A 12,533-nucleotide genomic window follows, 5' to 3' on the forward strand; every position below is an offset into this window, starting at 1 on the left:
CGTCTTCAGTCTGCTGCTGGTGCAGCAGCAGACCACATGGCAGGGGGGGGGGGTCTGTGCCCAGCTTCAGGAGAGTTGGGAAGACAACTGCTCGCCTGTCTGTTTTTTTGAATTTCCCACTCAGTTACTGCACACTTTAGAGCAAAAGGGGGATGGAGGGTGTGTTAAAATAGGTGGAGATATGCAGATTCAAAACGCGTTGTGCACAGCTTGAACACACACACATACACAGTAGAACTGTCATTGAGAAGGCCTCCAGAGCTTCTAGAAATGCCTTCCCCTTGGCAATTTTTGCTCTCTCTCCACAATGGGTGTCGATTTTAGGCCTTGGTGCGGCAGAAGTGGCAAACCATTTCTGGTTACCTCTCCTCTGCCTTTCGCATCCGTCGTCGTCGCCGCCGCCGCCGCTGCTCAAGATCAAGTGTAGTATCTGATACGTCCCCTATTTGGGGACCAGTTGGGGGCTTTGCTTTCACCTATGTATGTCAAACATTGTATTGCATTCAATATGCAATCAATCAATGTGTCTTTGCTGGTTGCAACAGGTGTGTTAAGATGTAGGCCTGTATTAGGCCTTTGTTACAGTGTTGCAAATATACTGTGCCATCTACAAAATTAGGCCCCGGCTGTCAGTACTGTTTAAATTGAAGTATCCAATGAGTAGCTCTGCCAGCCATATATACCACTTTTCTGACGGCATGAATTCTTTTGTGAAACATTGTCTCCCTCTTGTGGACCACCGAATTTTAAATGTGGTGTATTATATGTATTTAAAAAAGAGGAAAAATGGTGTCTGTGCTGATCTTGACTATGCTTGTCTTGTCCATCTACACCTGTGTGAGTATCGTAATGCTTTGGACCAATCAGGTGCGCTGCCTGCAGTAGATAGAATCTGAGCACGGAACCTTCACGTGCAGTCACAATGAGCCTTTGGCCATTGTCTCCGGAACTCTCACGTGTCACAATGGGCTCTTGGCCTATAACAGGCAGTGAAAAATGGCCGCCGTCTTCAGTCTGCTGCTGGTGCAGCAGCAGACCACATGGCAGGGGGGGGGTCTGTGCCCAGCTTCAGGAGAGTTGGGAAGACAACTGCTCGCCTGTCTGTTTTTTTGAATTTCCCACTCAGTTACTGCACACTTTAGAGCAAAAGGGGGATGGAGGGTGTGTTAAAATAGGTGGAGATATGCAGATTCAAAACGCGTTGTGCACAGCTTGAACACACACACATACACAGTAGAACTGTCATTGAGAAGGCCTCCAGAGCTTCTAGAAATGCCTTCCCCTTGGCAATTTTTGCTCTCTCTCCACAATGGGTGTCGGTTTTAGGCCTTGGTGCGGCAGAAGTGGCAAACCATTTCTGGTTACCTCTCCTCTGCCTTTCGCATCCGTCGTCGTCGCCGCCGCCGCTCAAGATCAAGTGTAGTATCTGATACGTCCCCTATTTGGGGACCAGTTGGGGGCTTTGCTTTCACCTATGTATGTCAAACATTGTATTGCATTCAATATGCAATCAATCAATGTGTCTTTGCTGGTTGCAACAGGTGTGTTAAGATGTAGGCCTGTATTAGGCCTTTGTTACAGTGTTGCAAATATACTGTGCCATCTACAAAATTAGGCCCCGGCTGTCAGTACTGTTTAAATTGAAGTATCCAATGAGTAGCTCTGCCAGCCATATATACCACTTTTCTGACGGCATGAATTCTTTTGTGAAACATTGTCTCCCTCTTGTGGACCACCGAATTTTAAATGTGGTGTATTATATGTATTTAAAAAAAAGGAAAAATGGTGTCTGTGCTGATCTTGACTATGCTTGTCTTGTCCATCTACACCTGTGTGATTATTGTAATGCTTTGGACCAATCAGGTGCGCTGCCTGCAGTAGATAGAATCTGAGCACGGAACCTTCATGTGCAGTCACAATGAGCCTTTGGCCATTGTCTCCGGAACTCTCACGTGTCACAATGGGCTCTTGGCCTATAACAGGCAGTGAAAAATGGCCGCCGTCTTCAGTCTGCTGCTGGTGCAGCAGCAGACCACATGGCAGGGGGGGGGGGTCTGTGCCCAGCTTCAGGAGAGTTGGGAAGACAACTGCTCGCCTGTCTGTTTTTTTGAATTTCCCACTCAGTTACTGCACACTTTAGAGCAAAAGGGGGATGGAGGGTGTGTTAAAATAGGTGGAGATATGCAGATTCAAAACGCGTTGTGCACAGCTTGAACACACACACATACACAGTAGAACTGTCATTGAGAAGGCCTCCAGAGCTTCTAGAAATGCCTTCCCCTTGGCAATTTTTGCTCTCTCTCCACAATGGGTGTCGATTTTAGGCCTTGGTGCGGCAGAAGTGGCAAACCATTTCTGGTTACCTCTCCTCTGCCTTTCGCATCCGTCGTCGTCGCCGCCGCCGCCGCTGCTCAAGATCAAGTGTAGTATCTGATACGTCCCCTATTTGGGGACCAGTTGGGGGCTTTGCTTTCACCTATGTATGTCAAACATTGTATTGCATTCAATATGCAATCAATCAATGTGTCTTTGCTGGTTGCAACAGGTGTGTTAAGATGTAGGCCTGTATTAGGCCTTTGTTACAGTGTTGCAAATATACTGTGCCATCTACAAAATTAGGCCCCGGCTGTCAGTACTGTTTAAATTGAAGTATCCAATGAGTAGCTCTGCCAGCCATATATACCACTTTTCTGACGGCATGAATTCTTTTGTGAAACATTGTCTCCCTCTTGTGGACCACCGAATTTTAAATGTGGTGTATTATATGTATTTAAAAAAGAGGAAAAATGGTGTCTGTGCTGATCTTGACTATGCTTGTCTTGTCCATCTACACCTGTGTGAGTATCGTAATGCTTTGGACCAATCAGGTGCGCTGCCTGCAGTAGATAGAATCTGAGCACGGAACCTTCACGTGCAGTCACAATGAGCCTTTGGCCATTGTCTCCGGAACTCTCACGTGTCACAATGGGCTCTTGGCCTATAACAGGCAGTGAAAAATGGCCGCCGTCTTCAGTCTGCTGCTGGTGCAGCAGCAGACCACATGGCAGGGGGGGGGTCTGTGCCCAGCTTCAGGAGAGTTGGGAAGACAACTGCTCGCCTGTCTGTTTTTTTGAATTTCCCACTCAGTTACTGCACACTTTAGAGCAAAAGGGGGATGGAGGGTGTGTTAAAATAGGTGGAGATATGCAGATTCAAAACGCGTTGTGCACAGCTTGAACACACACACATACACAGTAGAACTGTCATTGAGAAGGCCTCCAGAGCTTCTAGAAATGCCTTCCCCTTGGCAATTTTTGCTCTCTCTCCACAATGGGTGTCGGTTTTAGGCCTTGGTGCGGCAGAAGTGGCAAACCATTTCTGGTTACCTCTCCTCTGCCTTTCGCATCCGTCGTCGTCGCCGCCGCCGCTCAAGATCAAGTGTAGTATCTGATACGTCCACTATTTGGGGACCAGTTGGGGGCTTTGCTTTCACCTATGTATGTCAAACATTGTATTGCATTCAATATGCAATCAATCAATGTGTCTTTGCTGGTTGCAACAGGTGTGTTAAGATGTAGGCCTGTATTAGGCCTTTGTTACAGTGTTGCAAATATACTGTGCCATCTACAAAATTAGGCCCCGGCTGTCAGTACTGTTTAAATTGAAGTATCCAATGAGTAGCTCTGCCAGCCATATATACCACTTTTCTGACGGCATGAATTCTTTTGTGAAACATTGTCTCCCTCTTGTGGACCACCGAATTTTAAATGTGGTGTATTATATGTATTTAAAAAAAAGGAAAAATGGTGTCTGTGCTGATCTTGACTATGCTTGTCTTGTCCATCTACACCTGTGTGATTATTGTAATGCTTTGGACCAATCAGGTGCGCTGCCTGCAGTAGATAGAATCTGAGCACGGAACCTTCATGTGCAGTCACAATGAGCCTTTGGCCATTGTCTCCGGAACTCTCACGTGTCACAATGGGCTCTTGGCCTATAACAGGCAGTGAAAAATGGCCGCCGTCTTCAGTCTGCTGCTGGTGCAGCAGCAGACCACATGGCAGGGGGGGGGGGTCTGTGCCCAGCTTCAGGAGAGTTGGGAAGACAACTGCTCGCCTGTCTGTTTTTTTGAATTTCCCACTCAGTTACTGCACACTTTAGAGCAAAAGGGGGATGGAGGGTGTGTTAAAATAGGTGGAGATATGCAGATTCAAAACGCGTTGTGCACAGCTTGAACACACACACATACACAGTAGAACTGTCATTGAGAAGGCCTCCAGAGCTTCTAGAAATGCCTTCCCCTTGGCAATTTTTGCTCTCTCTCCACAATGGGTGTCGATTTTAGGCCTTGGTGCGGCAGAAGTGGCAAACCATTTCTGGTTACCTCTCCTCTGCCTTTCGCATCCGTCGTCGTCGCCGCCGCCGCCGCTGCTCAAGATCAAGTGTAGTATCTGATACGTCCCCTATTTGGGGACCAGTTGGGGGCTTTGCTTTCACCTATGTATGTCAAACATTGTATTGCATTCAATATGCAATCAATCAATGTGTCTTTGCTGGTTGCAACAGGTGTGTTAAGATGTAGGCCTGTATTAGGCCTTTGTTACAGTGTTGCAAATATACTGTGCCATCTACAAAATTAGGCCCCGGCTGTCAGTACTGTTTAAATTGAAGTATCCAATGAGTAGCTCTGCCAGCCATATATACCACTTTTCTGACGGCATGAATTCTTTTGTGAAACATTGTCTCCCTCTTGTGGACCACCGAATTTTAAATGTGGTGTATTATATGTATTTAAAAAAGAGGAAAAATGGTGTCTGTGCTGATCTTGACTATGCTTGTCTTGTCCATCTACACCTGTGTGAGTATCGTAATGCTTTGGACCAATCAGGTGCGCTGCCTGCAGTAGATAGAATCTGAGCACGGAACCTTCACGTGCAGTCACAATGAGCCTTTGGCCATTGTCTCCGGAACTCTCACGTGTCACAATGGGCTCTTGGCCTATAACAGGCAGTGAAAAATGGCCGCCGTCTTCAGTCTGCTGCTGGTGCAGCAGCAGACCACATGGCAGGGGGGGGGTCTGTGCCCAGCTTCAGGAGAGTTGGGAAGACAACTGCTCGCCTGTCTGTTTTTTTGAATTTCCCACTCAGTTACTGCACACTTTAGAGCAAAAGGGGGATGGAGGGTGTGTTAAAATAGGTGGAGATATGCAGATTCAAAACGCGTTGTGCACAGCTTGAACACACACACATACACAGTAGAACTGTCATTGAGAAGGCCTCCAGAGCTTCTAGAAATGCCTTCCCCTTGGCAATTTTTGCTCTCTCTCCACAATGGGTGTCGGTTTTAGGCCTTGGTGCGGCAGAAGTGGCAAACCATTTCTGGTTACCTCTCCTCTGCCTTTCGCATCCGTCGTCGTCGCCGCCGCCGCTCAAGATCAAGTGTAGTATCTGATACGTCCACTATTTGGGGACCAGTTGGGGGCTTTGCTTTCACCTATGTATGTCAAACATTGTATTGCATTCAATATGCAATCAATCAATGTGTCTTTGCTGGTTGCAACAGGTGTGTTAAGATGTAGGCCTGTATTAGGCCTTTGTTACAGTGTTGCAAATATACTGTGCCATCTACAAAATTAGGCCCCGGCTGTCAGTACTGTTTAAATTGAAGTATCCAATGAGTAGCTCTGCCAGCCATATATACCACTTTTCTGACGGCATGAATTCTTTTGTGAAACATTGTCTCCCTCTTGTGGACCACCGAATTTTAAATGTGGTGTATTATATGTATTTAAAAAAAAGGAAAAATGGTGTCTGTGCTGATCTTGACTATGCTTGTCTTGTCCATCTACACCTGTGTGATTATTGTAATGCTTTGGACCAATCAGGTGCGCTGCCTGCAGTAGATAGAATCTGAGCACGGAACCTTCATGTGCAGTCACAATGAGCCTTTGGCCATTGTCTCCGGAACTCTCACGTGTCACAATGGGCTCTTGGCCTATAACAGGCAGTGAAAAATGGCCGCCGTCTTCAGTCTGCTGCTGGTGCAGCAGCAGACCACATGGCAGGGGGGGGGGGTCTGTGCCCAGCTTCAGGAGAGTTGGGAAGACAACTGCTCGCCTGTCTGTTTTTTTGAATTTCCCACTCAGTTACTGCACACTTTAGAGCAAAAGGGGGATGGAGGGTGTGTTAAAATAGGTGGAGATATGCAGATTCAAAACGCGTTGTGCACAGCTTGAACACACACACATACACAGTAGAACTGTCATTGAGAAGGCCTCCAGAGCTTCTAGAAATGCCTTCCCCTTGGCAATTTTTGCTCTCTCTCCACAATGGGTGTCGATTTTAGGCCTTGGTGCGGCAGAAGTGGCAAACCATTTCTGGTTACCTCTCCTCTGCCTTTCGCATCCGTCGTCGTCGCCGCCGCCGCCGCTGCTCAAGATCAAGTGTAGTATCTGATACGTCCCCTATTTGGGGACCAGTTGGGGGCTTTGCTTTCACCTATGTATGTCAAACATTGTATTGCATTCAATATGCAATCAATCAATGTGTCTTTGCTGGTTGCAACAGGTGTGTTAAGATGTAGGCCTGTATTAGGCCTTTGTTACAGTGTTGCAAATATACTGTGCCATCTACAAAATTAGGCCCCGGCTGTCAGTACTGTTTAAATTGAAGTATCCAATGAGTAGCTCTGCCAGCCATATATACCACTTTTCTGACGGCATGAATTCTTTTGTGAAACATTGTCTCCCTCTTGTGGACCACCGAATTTTAAATGTGGTGTATTATATGTATTTAAAAAAGAGGAAAAATGGTGTCTGTGCTGATCTTGACTATGCTTGTCTTGTCCATCTACACCTGTGTGAGTATCGTAATGCTTTGGACCAATCAGGTGCGCTGCCTGCAGTAGATAGAATCTGAGCACGGAACCTTCACGTGCAGTCACAATGAGCCTTTGGCCATTGTCTCCGGAACTCTCACGTGTCACAATGGGCTCTTGGCCTATAACAGGCAGTGAAAAATGGCCGCCGTCTTCAGTCTGCTGCTGGTGCAGCAGCAGACCACATGGCAGGGGGGGGGTCTGTGCCCAGCTTCAGGAGAGTTGGGAAGACAACTGCTCGCCTGTCTGTTTTTTTGAATTTCCCACTCAGTTACTGCACACTTTAGAGCAAAAGGGGGATGGAGGGTGTGTTAAAATAGGTGGAGATATGCAGATTCAAAACGCGTTGTGCACAGCTTGAACACACACACATACACAGTAGAACTGTCATTGAGAAGGCCTCCAGAGCTTCTAGAAATGCCTTCCCCTTGGCAATTTTTGCTCTCTCTCCACAATGGGTGTCGATTTTAGGCCTTGGTGCGGCAGAAGTGGCAAACCATTTCTGGTTACCTCTCCTCTGCCTTTCGCATCCGTCGTCGTCGCCGCCGCCGCCGCTGCTCAAGATCAAGTGTAGTATCTGATACGTCCCCTATTTGGGGACCAGTTGGGGGCTTTGCTTTCACCTATGTATGTCAAACATTGTATTGCATTCAATATGCAATCAATCAATGTGTCTTTACTGGTTGCAACAGATGTGTTAAGATGTAGGCCTGTATTAGGCCTTTTGTTACAGTGTTGCAAATATACTGTGCCATCTACAAAACTAGGCCCCGGCTGTCAGTACTGTTTAAATTGAAGTATCCAATGAGTAGCTCTGCCAGCCATATATACCACTTTTCTGACGGCATGAATTCTTTTGTGAAACATTGTCTCCCTCTTGTGGACCACCGAATTTTAAATGTGGTGTATTATATGTATTTAAAAAAAAGGAAAAATGGTGTCTGTGCTGATCTTGACTATGCTTGTCTTGTCCATCTACACCTGTGTGATTATTGTAATGCTTTGGACCAATCAGGTGCGCTGCCTGCAGTAGATAGAATCTGAGCACGGAACCTTCACGTGCAGTCACAATGAGCCTTTGGCCATTGTCTCCGGAACTCTCACGTGTCACAATGGGCTCTTGGCCTATAACAGGCAGTGAAAAATGGCCGCCGTCTTCAGTCTGCTGCTGGTGCAGCAGCAGACCACATGGCAGGGGGGGGGTCTGTGCCCAGCTTCAGGAGAGTTGGGAAGACAACTGCTCGCCTGTCTGTTTTTTTGAATTTCCCACTCAGTTACTGCACACTTTAGAGCAAAAGGGGGATGGAGGGTGTGTTAAAATAGGTGGAGATATGCAGATTCAAAACGCGTTGTGCACAGCTTGAACACACACACATACACAGTAGAACTGTCATTGAGAAGGCCTCCAGAGCTTCTAGAAATGCCTTCCCCTTGGCAATTTTTGCTCTCTCTCCACAATGGGTGTCGGTTTTAGGCCTTGGTGCGGCAGAAGTGGCAAACCATTTCTGGTTACCTCTCCTCTGCCTTTCGCATCCGTCGTCGTCGCCGCCGCCGCTCAAGATCAAGTGTAGTATCTGATACGTCCCCTATTTGGGGACCAGTTGGGGGCTTTGCTTTCACCTATGTATGTCAAACATTGTATTGCATTCAATATGCAATCAATCAATGTGTCTTTGCTGGTTGCAACAGGTGTGTTAAGATGTAGGCCTGTATTAGGCCTTTGTTACAGTGTTGCAAATATACTGTGCCATCTACAAAATTAGGCCCCGGCTGTCAGTACTGTTTAAATTGAAGTATCCAATGAGTAGCTCTGCCAGCCATATATACCACTTTTCTGACGGCATGAATTCTTTTGTGAAACATTGTCTCCCTCTTGTGGACCACCGAATTTTAAATGTGGTGTATTATATGTATTTAAAAAAAAGGAAAAATGGTGTCTGTGCTGATCTTGACTATGCTTGTCTTGTCCATCTACACCTGTGTGATTATTGTAATGCTTTGGACCAATCAGGTGCGCTGCCTGCAGTAGATAGAATCTGAGCACGGAACCTTCACGTGCAGTCACAATGAGCCTTTGGCCATTGTCTCCGGAACTCTCACGTGTCACAATGGGCTCTTGGCCTATAACAGGCAGTGAAAAATGGCCGCCGTCTTCAGTCTGCTGCTGGTGCAGCAGCAGACCACATGGCAGGGGGGGGGGGTCTGTGCCCAGCTTCAGGAGAGTTGGGAAGACAACTGCTCGCCTGTCTGTTTTTTTGAATTTCCCACTCAGTTACTGCACACTTTAGAGCAAAAGGGGGATGGAGGGTGTGTTAAAATAGGTGGAGATATGCAGATTCAAAACGCGTTGTGCACAGCTTGAACACACACACATACACAGTAGAACTGTCATTGAGAAGGCCTCCAGAGCTTCTAGAAATGCCTTCCCCTTGGCAATTTTTGCTCTCTCTCCACAATGGGTGTCGATTTTAGGCCTTGGTGCGGCAGAAGTGGCAAACCATTTCTGGTTACCTCTCCTCTGCCTTTCGCATCTGTCGTCGTCGCCGCCGCCGCCGCTGCTCAAGATCAAGTGTAGTATCTGATACGTCCCCTATTTGGGGACCAGTTGGGGGCTTTGCTTTCACCTATGTATGTCAAACATTGTATTGCATTCAATATGCAATCAATCAATGTGTCTTTGCTGGTTGCAACAGGTGTGTTAAGATGTAGGCCTGTATTAGGCCTTTGTTACAGTGTTGCAAATATACTGTGCCATCTACAAAATTAGGCCCCGGCTGTCAGTACTGTTTAAATTGAAGTATTCAATGAGTAGCTCTGCCAGCCATATATACCACTTTTCTGACGGCATGAATTCTTTTGTGAAACATTGTCTCCCTCTTGTGGACCACCGAATTTTAAATGTGGTGTATTATATGTATTTAAAAAAAAGGAAAAATGGTGTCTGTGCTGATCTTGACTATGCTTGTCTTGTCCATCTACACCTGTGTGAGTATCGTAATGCTTTGGACCAATCAGGTGCGCTGCCTGCAGTAGATAGAATCTGAGCACGGAACCTTCACGTGCAGTCACAATGAGCCTTTGGCCATTGTCTCCGGAACTCTCACGTGTCACAATGGGCTCTTGGCCTATAACAGGCAGTGAAAAATGGCCGCCGTCTTCAGTCTGCTGCTGGTGCAGCAGCAGACCACATGGCAGGGGGGGGGGTCTGTGCCCAGCTTCAGGAGAGTTGGGAAGACAACTGCTCGCCTGTCTGTTTTTTTGAATTTCCCACTCAGTTACTGCACACTTTAGAGCAAAAGGGGGATGGAGGGTGTGTTAAAATAGGTGGAGATATGCAGATTCAAAACGCGTTGTGCACAGCTTGAACACACACACATACACAGTAGAACTGTCATTGAGAAGGCCTCCAGAGCTTCTAGAAATGCCTTCCCCTTGGCAATTTTTGCTCTCTCTCCACAATGGGTGTCGGTTTTAGGCCTTGGTGCGGCAGAAGTGGCAAACCATTTCTGGTTACCTCTCCTCTGCCTTTCGCATCCGTCGTCGTCGCCGCCGCCGCTCAAGATCAAGTGTAGTATCTGATACGTCCCCTATTTGGGGACCAGTTGGGGGCTTTGCTTTCACCTATGTATGGCAAACATTGTATTGCATTCAATATGCAATCAATCAATGTGTCTTTACTGGTTGCAACAGATGTGTTAAGATGTAGGCCTGTATTAGGCCTTTTGTTACAGTGTTGCAAATATACTGTGCCATCTACAAAATTAGGCCCCGGCTGTCAGTACTGTTTAAATTGAAGTATCCAATGAGTAGCTCTGCCAGCCATATATACCACTTTTCTGACGGCATGAATTCTTTTGTGAAACATTGTCTCCCTCTTGTGGACCACCGAATTTTAAATGTGGTGTATTATATGTATTTAAAAAAAAGGAAAAATGGTGTCTGTGCTGATCTTGACTATGCTTGTCTTGTCCATCTATACCTGTGTGATTATTGTAATGCTTTGGACCAATCAGGTGCGCTGCCTGCAGTAGATAGAATCTGAGCACGGAACCTTCACGTGCAGTCACAATGAGCCTTTGGCCATTGTCTCCGGAACTCTCACGTGTCACAATGGGCTCTTGGCCTATAACAGGCAGTGAAAAATGGCCGCCGTCTTCAGTCTGCTGCTGGTGCAGCAGCAGACCACATGGCAGGGGGGGGGTCTGTGCCCAGCTTCAGGAGAGTTGGGAAGACAACTGCTCGCCTGTCTGTTTTTTTGAATTTCCCACTCAGTTACTGCACACTTTAGAGCAAAAGGGGGATGGAGGGTGTGTTAAAATAGGTGGAGATATGCAGATTCAAAACGCGTTGTGCACAGCTTGAACACACACACATACACAGTAGAACTGTCATTGAGAAGGCCTCCAGAGCTTCTAGAAATGCCTTCCCCTTGGCAATTTTTGCTCTCTCTCCACAATGGGTGTCGGTTTTAGGCCTTGGTGCGGCAGAAGTGGCAAACCATTTCTGGTTACCTCTCCTCTGCCTTTCGCATCCGTCGTCGTCGCCGCCGCCGCTCAAGATCAAGTGTAGTATCTGATACGTCCCCTATTTGGGGACCAGTTGGGGGCTTTGCTTTCACCTATGTATGTCAAACATTGTATTGCATTCAATATGCAATCAATCAATGTGTCTTTGCTGGTTGCAACAGGTGTGTTAAGATGTAGGCCTGTATTAGGCCTTTGTTACAGTGTTGCAAATATACTGTGCCATCTACAAAATTAGGCCCCGGCTGTCAGTACTGTTTAAATTGAAGTATCCAATGAGTAGCTCTGCCAGCCATATATACCACTTTTCTGACGGCATGAATTCTTTTGTGAAACATTGTCTCCCTCTTGTGGACCACCGAATTTTAAATGTGGTGTATTATATGTATTTAAAAAAAAGGAAAAATGGTGTCTGTGCTGATCTTGACTATGCTTGTCTTGTCCATCTACACCTGTGTGATTATTGTAATGCTTTGGACCAATCAGGTGCGCTGCCTGCAGTAGATAGAATCTGAGCACGGAACCTTCATGTGCAGTCACAATGAGCCTTTGGCCATTGTCTCCGGAACTCTCACGTGTCACAATGGGCTCTTGGCCTATAACAGGCAGTGAAAAATGGCCGCCGTCTTCAGTCTGCTGCTGGTGCAGCAGCAGACCACATGGCAGGGGGGGGGGGTCTGTGCCCAGCTTCAGGAGAGTAGGGAAGACAACTGCTCGCCTGTCTGTTTTTTTGAATTTCCCACTCAGTTACTGCACACTTTAGAGCAAAAGGGGGATGGAGGGTGTGTTAAAATAGGTGGAGATATGCAGATTCAAAACGCGTTGTGCACAGCTTGAACACACACACATACACAGTAGAACTGTCATTGAGAAGGCCTCCAGAGCTTCTAGAAATGCCTTCCCCTTGGCAATTTTTGCTCTCTCTCCACAATGGGTGTCGATTTTAGGCCTTGGTGCGGCAGAAGTGGCAAACCATTTCTGGTTACCTCTCCTCTGCCTTTCGCATCCGTCGTCGTCGCCGCCGCCGCCGCTGCTCAAGATCAAGTGTAGTATCTGATACGTCCCCTATTTGGGGACCAGTTGGGGGCTTTGCTTTCACCTATGTATGTCAAACATTGTATTGCATTCAATATGCAATCAATCAATGTGTCTTTG

This window comes from Ranitomeya variabilis, chromosome 5 (assembly GCF_051348905.1).
Source record: "Ranitomeya variabilis isolate aRanVar5 chromosome 5, aRanVar5.hap1, whole genome shotgun sequence".
Classification (NCBI taxonomy): Eukaryota; Metazoa; Chordata; class Amphibia; order Anura; family Dendrobatidae; genus Ranitomeya; species Ranitomeya variabilis.